At 41.0% G+C, this 6771-nt stretch overlaps 1 long non-coding RNA gene across 1 annotated transcript; it reads left to right on the forward strand.

The window, feature by feature from the left end:
• Positions 1-4690: 4690 nt before the first annotated feature.
• On the forward strand, positions 4691-5987 carry LOC104956074 (uncharacterized). The gene is made up of 3 exons (XR_799509.1): positions 4691-4784; positions 5727-5850; positions 5936-5987. It is a non-coding gene; the product is annotated as an uncharacterized lncRNA (long non-coding RNA).
• Positions 5988-6771: the final 784 nt, after the last annotated feature.

The following is a 6771-nucleotide window of genomic DNA, read 5'->3' on the forward strand; positions in this document are numbered from 1 at the left end:
CTCGAGGAGTCGCAACAGGCTGTGTTTAATCATTTTAAGATTGGGCATTAATTCGTCATGCTACAATGAGAGGTAACATTATTATTATTTTTCCACATATTTCTCGATCCATTCCCCTTTCCCCTTCTCCAACGCCAGTTTCTCCGTCCTCCCGTTTTTGTGCTAGAGCGTACGCCAATGGGGTCAGCAGTTTGCGTGGAGGATCGCACAGTTTCCTGTCCAAGTTTGTTTTAAATAAATCGCAACATTCAACGTAGAAACTAGGCGTATGCCATCTTTGAGCGTAAGCACCGAGTTATACATTGAGGCCCATATGTTAAAGGTCTACAAAGTCTGCCTCACTCATTATCCACCTTCTGTATTTTTTTTCGATCTGTACCTCATATCACAACCAACAGGAAGTTTCAGGGCCGGCTTCGGAGCTGAGAGCTTGAGACACCGGGTATTTCCTGTTCACACCGTGGCAGCGGAGCAGCCTCTTAGCCCGGAATCGGTTCGTTTCAAGCACCAGAAAATTTGCCGGCTAGAGCAAAAGCACACATACGTAACGCTACAATCCGAGGTGAGAAGCAGAAGAGGCAGGGGCGGGATCAACCGAACAACAACAAAAAAGCCTGCGTTTTAATCCAGTTTGTACACAACAATAGGAAAACTTACAAGCAGAGCTGTGGTCCACTAAAGAGACCACTACCTACTGGGAATCTGGTCTTCCGAAGAGGGCAAGGAAGCCTGAGCACATCGGCCATTGTTGTTTTGATACCGAGGTTGCGTCAACTTGACGCATGCGTGCTCTCAGCAGACGGCATATCTAGCTTATATGGAACAGCATGATACACGGGCAATCAATACACTAGCATTGGACCGCGCCAACCGCGATGACGTCCAGAGCAAATGACACCTAAGTTTCGAGATAATCATGGCTGCACAATTGTGAAATAGGACGACCTCTGCCCATCATAATCCTCGTAATTAGAACCCGTCTTCGACTATAATACATGCTACGTCACCGAACACAAACCGACTTGGATACTCAATACACACACGTGTAATAGTGATGCGGCCATCCGAATCGCACGAGAGATAGATAATATGCATCATAATCCCTTGTCAAGATGGCGTTGGTGTTAGGATTCTTGTCCTTAATTTCCCGATTGTTGCTCTAACCAAGTACAGATGAGACAACAACTACTACACATCGCTTCAAGAACTGGCGTGCAATAACGCGACTTATAGTGCATTCACAATTCACAAAACATATCGCATTAATAGCAGCGAATATGATATCAAACCATTATGTAGTTAAATGTTTCAACTTGTAATCCCCATTATATGATTTAACTAAGGGTACAATTGAGGATAAATAATACACTACAAGATAATCAGGGTACTTGCATAAATCTTAGTTAACATTTATGAATTGTTTGATAATGGTTTTTTTATTTATTCCTCCTTAAAACCTTGTTCCCCCCGATTTACCTAGATGCTTATCACAATGCGCGAGGTGTCGTACGCGAATACACACTATTGCGCATCTCAAAGCGCCTCCATTGCGAATTCTATCTTCAACGATCCTCTCCGTAAACAGACCGAATCCACTATATTCTATACCTCATTGACCTCTTCTTGTGTAACAAACTATCTACTGAAAATGACAAGCCCACTCCATCTCAACTAATTCCTGCCTCCTCTTCTGCCATCGCCGCGCGTGCGCAGAAAGACCAACAATCAACCTCCGCGCGCGTAACCATGCCGGATATCTCTCTCCCCGTGCTCCCCGCTCTCTGAACGTCGTCCCAGTTTGCTCACTCCGCATTTGCATGAATACGCACAGCATGCCACCGGGGCTTTTGTGCGAACATTGGACCCGCTCCAGCTCTGAAACCCAACCTAGAACAAAAAATTTATATTGGCAATCCCCTCTTGCAGTTCAGTCTCAAGCCTGTACTTAATAATTGATTACAAATGTTATATTTAGTTTCCCTATCAATCGCCTTGTATTTGGGGGCGTTCACACTAACCTCTACTTCCTCCTTGACAGGCGAGGTATTGTTGCGCGGTCGCGAGCGGGTCTACACACAGGGCGGACACGGAGCAGCTGTTAATACCTATGGTTTGTTCTACATGTAGAGTTGAAAATGAAAATATAGCCCACAAAGATCGTTGCTGCAGCGAGGACATCTGAAAGAGGATAATATGTAGGATCATCGAAACATACCATGCACCTGACACCATTATGCCAAGATAAGCAAAGAGAACTGATAAGCAGTGAATCCAAATGTATTTTCTTCTATACTGTGATATTCTATTTCTAAACACTCCCTATGGTAGTACATATCTTGGAATGTATTCTCGTCAGCATCATTTATTTAACTAGACACGAATCGTGTGGTGATATCTCTATCCGTAGTGAGAATCTCGATATATAATAGATAACTGTTACTTTCTTCCTCGAGGTAATATTGTATTATTAGAATCAACTATACCATGGGAAAAATCCATATAAAGATGTGCCTTCTCACTGGTTTAGAAAACCTTCTTATAGTCGTTAGCATAGCTAGCGCAACCAGATGCTAATAACAACAAAGTTATTTGGACTGTATGATTCAGCTGATCAAGAAAAGTATAACAAAGACTATGCTAGGTATAGTAAAAAACTTTAAAAAGCAGCAAAATAATTACAGACCAACGCAAGCGAGTACCTGTTTTTCCTGGCCAAGGTCAGGGTCCTTGAACACAACACGAGCCTAACGTGTCATCACGTGGTATATGTCTCGTCTGACACGGGTGAAGTTCTGACGGAGAGCACCAGAACGCGGCTCCGGCACTTCAGATAAGGAGCTGTACACATGCCGCAGTTTCTGCGTGGCTGTGTCTTTAGTTTTAAACCCAGTGACAATCTGTTCATCTGTCATACTGATCATACAGTCAATAACTTTGTTGTTATTAGCATCTGGTTAGCTAGCTATGCTAACGACTATAAGAGGCTTTTTCTACAACCAGTGAGGTAAAGGCACATCTTTATATGATCATTATAGTTATAAACAAATAAGAGAATAAAGTAAACTACTATATAAAATACTATATGACAGTATAAAAAAGTTGTTATTAATAAAAAAGAATACAGTTTAAAAGGGGAGTGATTTGTAAAATATCCATAAAGAAAAATAAATATGCTTTCAGTTCTGTTCCATATGGGTGTTGGGAGATGTATCCATAGATCTCATAATGTTGCTCCAGACTGATGCTTTTAACTTCAACATTAAAAAAAAAAGCTTCCCGGGGGAGTATGCCCCCCGGACCCCCCTAGAGGAAGTTAGGTCCCCCATCACATGGATAGGAAACTAAATACATTTGCACACATCTTGTGTCCAATATCTTTCTGTTTTGGTGGTCATGCCACAACCGTGCACGTGCATGCATGCGCGAGTCATGGCAAGATATCTGGATTCAGAGGTTGGTTTTTCTTTGCACAGCGTGAAAGAAAGGCGAAATGAATGGGCTGTGATTTTTGTATTTTTAAGCAGAGGTCAATCATTTGTACGGCTTTCGGAGGATGTTGAAAAAATTGAAATGGCCCTTGAGAGGAAAAAGGTTCCCCACCCCTGTTTTACAGCATCCATTACTGGAGGAAACAAGGATTTAAAGAAAATAAAAAACAATTATCCAAACAATTCATAAATGTAACTAAGATTTATTGCAAGTACCCTGATTATCTTGTAGTGTTTATTTATACCTTCAATTGTACAGTTAAATCATATTAAGATTACAAGTTGACATTTAACTCACATAATAGTTTACATTCTGTATAATGCAATGTTTTTAAATGAACTAATTCATTTTGATGACATTTTTCACCGTTTATATTGCATTCTTCGATTTGTAACCTTGGTTACAACAAGAATATTTTAAAAATAAACATCCAACATTTTAAGGATTTGTTTATTATCTCTGGGAGGTGGCTTTATGGTTGCAAAGTCGTTTTGTTGACTATGATTAGGAGAAAAAAAAATATTAAGTGCCAAAATGAGCATTTACTAAACATATAATCCTGGAAAGGTATTTGTGTAAAAGCTTATCCATACAGTGTCTTTAATGGTTGCATGTATGCAGATGGTAGTGGCACTGTGTTAGAATGCAGGGGAAGGATAGCCATTCATCCTCTCATTTAACATCACTTTAAGCGGTGATTACTTGTCAAAGAAAATGGGTGCAGCAGAACAAAATAGAGCTATTCTAAAAAGTTATTATACCTCCAAAAGAACGGAAAGGATTGAAGAAGACACTAACAATGACCAATAAAAATAAGCGAGTAGGGTTTGGAATAGATACTGCATTGTGCAACAGTTTATGTTGTTTTTCGGAGATGTCCCCTGTCATGTAGAGTAATGAGCTCTATTTTTGAGGAGGGCTTAAGCGAAGGAAAACAACTGACTTGCCCCAGGGCCTGCACACTAAACAACAGCTCAGTTTGTTCTCTCTTTCATATTCTCATTATATTCTCTGTTGAAGCCCATTCTGCCATTGTTCAGTTGCTGCATATAAAAATAGACAACGGCGTGTAGAATAGAGAAGTGTTGCTCAGTGCTTATTGTTATCGCTACAGTGGATGCAGTGCATCATGGGTATTGCATCCATTGTGATTAGGCCTTTGAATGTAATTGCACGTTTGTATTGTTCTCCCTGCAGATGGGACAAATCAACCCCACTGTCAGACTGTATGTGGTCACTCTGGACGGCAGCTCCCTGACTACTGAGCTTAGACCTCCTGACTGCTTTGAAAAGAGGTATGATTACACACATCTTAAATATGCTTATTCAGAATCACCATCAGAATACCTTTGTTTGTCCCACAGAGAGGATATTTACATTGTTACAGCAAGTAAAGAGCCAAAGAAAGCTTGATATTAAATAAGAGGCATGCATATAAATATTAAAGATACAAGTAGAAGTTACAACGTTTACAAAATGCACATCCAGTACCAGTAACAGTTGTGAGCTAGCAGCCAGGTGAGAGTATGTAAAGGTTCAAGTAAATATTGCACAAATACATATTTATTACAGAAAACAAATGTAATGATCTAACTAAGGGGTGCCATTAAATATATAATATTTATGAATATTATTTATATTGCAGATAAGAAGTATTCTGCAACAGGGGTGTTATAGTATTTGTTGTTATATGTGTGGGGGGTCTACCAGGGTGATTGTAAAATCTGATGCTGCAGGAAGGACGGACCTTAGTAGTATTTTGTATTAGTTAGTGCTTGTGGTGGAAATTCCACACTTAATCACCTTCCGGTAAGAAAATAACAAATATACAAGCTTAAACCAAAGTTGTGTCATTGATTATAGAGTTATAGCATTTAACAGAATACATCAAATTTCCTGCTGGAAAGGACAGATAACCCTACACCAATGTGTGCTTAAGAAATCTGACCCTGTTACACATAACGCAATGTTATTTATACAGAGGAGACAAAAGGGGGGGGGGGGTCTCAGCTAGGGAATCCACATTACAGTCCCAAGAAGGGTGGGGGGGAGACAGAAGGGGAAGCACAGCATGTTAATTACAACCCTAGTATCCATATGATGATTGTCTGACAATGGTCAGGGCGACAACCTTCTGTCTGAGAACATTTCATAGCCAGGAAACCTTCATAGATATTGAATCACTGTACATTCCCATCATAGTGCTCACTGATTAGTATTACTATGTGTTTTCCCAGTGAGTACTACGTCACCATGGTGAAGTGGGTGAGGCCGGACAGGCTGAGTGTGCGCTGGGTGAACCGGGCTCAGAACATGTCCATACTGTCCCTGTGTGATGCCACAACGGGGGACTGCACCAAGGTCAGGAGATTTTAATGTTGATAATTGTTTAATCATCCACAATGAATGATATAAGTTTTGCACTGACTTGATCTTCCCAACTCAGAAACACGTGATGACTTCAGAGAAGTGGCTCGATCATCAGGTGAGTGTTCAGAAAGGCTCCATTATCTTTGATAACCCTTTTTATTAGTATATGAATGAACTGTTTAAGGCAGGGGTTCCCAACCTGTATTGCACAAAGGACCGTCAGATACATTAAAAAAGAATCGCGGGCCGGTTTTTAATTTGAATATTTACTCACCAGCAGGTAGCAACAGAGACTAATTGTATGTAACAACCAGAACAAATACTAGAACAATATGCATCCAAAACATATTAACAACGTTTAAATCAAAAAAAGAACCGGTGTCCGTTTTTTTGGTTTTTCGGAAAAACAGAAAAAAACCGACGTTATTCCGTTTTTTAACCAAAACAGGAAAACAGATAAATTAACGTGTTGGTTTTGTTTATATGATTTACGGACAATCCAGTGGATGCTGGGAAAACGAGGAGAAGGCGCATTATGAAGGAGATGTCCGGTCGCCAGGGTGTGTGTGTGTGTGTGTTAGTGTTGCACGGTGTACCGATACTTGAAAGGTACCGCGATACCCTGCCGTTAAAAACGTTATGATTCCTCCGTTTCATTAGTATCGGTACTTTAAGAATGACGGGGGAAAGTACTCCGGTGAGAAAGCGCTGTTTTAATAAGAGCCGTGTTTGTTCAGCGCTCTGCTTCCACTCCCTGCACTGCGGCCGTGCCTGCAGTCCCGCCCCTCTCCAGCACGCTCTAAGCCCCTCCCCTCTCTCGTGCACGCGCTAGCTGCCAGAGCATGTGAGAAAACGAGAAGCATGGCTGCAAGTGGGAGTGCAACTGCCGCTGCGCCTCGGCTTGTTGACGAA

The sequence above is a fragment of the Notothenia coriiceps genome, unplaced genomic scaffold (assembly GCF_000735185.1).
Source record: "Notothenia coriiceps isolate Sejong01 unplaced genomic scaffold, NC01 NC01_scaffold00025320, whole genome shotgun sequence".
NCBI lineage: Eukaryota > Metazoa > Chordata > Actinopteri > Perciformes > Nototheniidae > Notothenia > Notothenia coriiceps.